Source organism: Solea solea, chromosome 6 (genome assembly GCF_958295425.1).
Source record: "Solea solea chromosome 6, fSolSol10.1, whole genome shotgun sequence".
Taxonomy (NCBI): Eukaryota; Metazoa; Chordata; class Actinopteri; order Pleuronectiformes; family Soleidae; genus Solea; species Solea solea.
The window spans coordinates 28,007,056-28,009,872 of NC_081139.1; positions in this window are offsets into that span (position 1 = coordinate 28,007,056).

Here is a 2,817-nt window from a genome sequence, read left to right on the forward strand (position 1 = left end):
AGAGAGAGAGCGAGAGAGAGAGAGGAGGAGACTGCTGCTGACAGGGAGAGAGAGAGAGAGCGAGAGAGAGGAAGAGACTGCTGCTGACAGAGACAGAGAGAGAGAGAGCGAGAGAGAGGAAGAGACTGCTGCTGACAGAGACAGAGAGAGAGAGAGGGAGAGAGAGAGGGAGGGAGGGCGGGATAGAGGAGGAGACTGCTGCTGAGAGAGACAGAGAGCTCCTCCTCCTTCATCCAATGAGAAACAGAGACGTTCATTGTTACGCTCTCTTTCTTTACCTCTCGTCCTTCCTCTTTTTCTGCATCTCTGCTGCCATCTACAGCAGAACAGAGGAAACTACAGAGGAACCTGCAGAGGAAACTACAGAGGAACCTGCAGAGGAACCTACAGAGGAAACTACAGAGGAAACTACAGAGAAAAGGACAGAGTAAAGGACAGAGGAAACTACAGAGGAACCTGCAGAGGAAAGGACAGAGGAAACTACAGAGGAACCTACAGAGGAACCTGCAGGGGAAAGGACAGAGTAAAGGACAGAGAAAAGGACAGAGGAACCTCCAGAGGAACCTGCAGAGGAACCTACAGAGGAACCTACAGAGGAGACTACAGAGGAACCTGCAGAGGAAAGGACAGAGTAAAGGACAGAGAAAAGGACAGAGGAACCTACAGAGGAAATTACAGAGGAACCTGCAGAGGAACCTACAGAGGAACCTGCAGAGGAACCTACAGAGGAAACTACAGAGGAAACTGCAGAGGAAAGGACAGAGTAAAGGACAGAGGAACCTGCAGAGGAAAGGACAGAGTAAAGGACAGAGTAAAGGACAGAGGAAACTACAGAGGAACCTGCAGAGGAAACTACAGAGGAACGGACAGAGTAAAGGACAGAGGAAACTACAGAGGAACCTGCAGAGGAAAGGAAAGAGTGAAGGACAGAGGAAACTACAGAGGAACCTGCAGAGGAAACTACAGAGGAACCTGCAGAGGAACCTACAGAGGAAACTACAGAGGGACCTGCAGAGAAAAGGACAGAGTAAAGGACAGAGGAAACTACAGAGGAACCTGCAGAGGAACCTACAGAGGAACCTACAGAGGAACCTGCAGGGGAAAGGACAGAGTAAAGGACAGAGAAAAGGACAGAGGAACCTCCAGAGGAACCTGCAGAGGAACCTACAGAGGAAACTACAGAGGAACCTGCAGAGGAAAGGACAGAGTAAAGGACAGAGAAAAGGACAGAGGAACCTACAGAGGAAACTACAGAGGAACCTGCAGAGGAACCTGCAGAGGAAACTGCAGAGGAAAGGACAGAGTAAAGGACAGAGGAACCTGCAGAGGAAAGGACAGAGGAACCTGCAGAGGAACCTACAGAGGAAACTACAGAGGAACCTGCAGAGGAACGGACAGAGGAAAGGACAGAGGAAACTACAGAGGAACCTGCAGAGGAAAGGAAAGAGTAAAGGACAGAGGAAACTACAGAGGAACCTGCAGAGGAAAGGACAGAGTAAAGGACAGAGGAACCTGCAGAGGAAAGGACAGAGGAAAGGACAGAGGAACCTGCAGAGGAACCTACTGTCGTGAACTATGGCTGAGCAGAACAAGGGACTCAAATGCAGGATTCAGAACACGAATCAGTCAGTAACAGAGTTTAATTCCAGGCAGAGGTTCGGTACACGGGAGGTCAACAAGAGATCAGGCAGAGGTACAAAAGCGTCAGGCAAAAAGGCAAGGTCAAAAAAGGCAGGCAAGGTTCAAAAACACGAGAAGGCAAGACTATGGCTGTGAAAATGAGTGCTGGAACGTGAGCTATGAACTACGACGAACTGGCAACGAGACAAGACACAGAGGCGAATATAAGCAGTGCTTGATTAGGGAGTGATAGGATGCAGGTGTGGTAGACACAATCAGGGATCGGGTGCACGCAGACAAGGAAGGGGGCGGGGTAGACAGGAACCTGAAACAGAGACAAGGGTGAGTGATTTCAAAATAAAACAGGAAGACAAGACATGGAACATACAACTGCCTTGTAGGACTTGGACTGGCATTGACATAATTGGTAACATCGGAGACCATTTTAGGCCACCAAAAACGTTGTTGTACAACAAACAAGGTCTTTTTTATACCAGGATGACAGACAGTCTTGTTGGTGTGAGCCCAATGAATCACTTCCCCCCTGAGAGCCTGGACAACAAAAAGCTTGTCCGCAGGACAATCTGGGGGGGCAGCGACACCTTCGGCTGCCGCTTTAACCTTACCCTCTATCTCCCATGAGAGAACTGATATAAAGCATGTTGCGGGTAGGATCGTTTTGGATTCTGAGTTTACTTGGTCATGGGCGAAAATTCGGGACAGGGAGTCAGGCTTAAGATTCTTGGAACCAGGTCTGTAGGAGAGGGTAAAGTTAAAGCGGCTAAAGAAAATAGCCCATCTAGCCTGCCTTGCGTTAAGCCTCTTAGCGGATTTGAGGTATTCAAGATTCTTGTGATCAGTCCAAACCTGAAATGGTTGGGAGGCTCCCTCCAGCCAGTGTCTCCACTCCTCCAGGGCCACCTTGACTGCCAGCAGTTCGCGGTCACCAATGTCGTAATTGCGTTCGGCCGAGGAGAGTTTCTTAGAAAGATAGGCACAAGGGTGAAGTTTGCCGTCTTTGGGGCTGAATTGGGAGAGGATTGCTCCGATGCCAACGTCCGAAGCGTCTACCTCTACCACAAACTACTGCTGACTGGGGTCCAGGAGGATGCGGACAGGGGCGGAGGTGAAGCTTCTTTTAAGGCTCTTAAAGGCAGTTTCGCACTCTTGGCTCCAGACAAATGTTCTGTGTGGAGA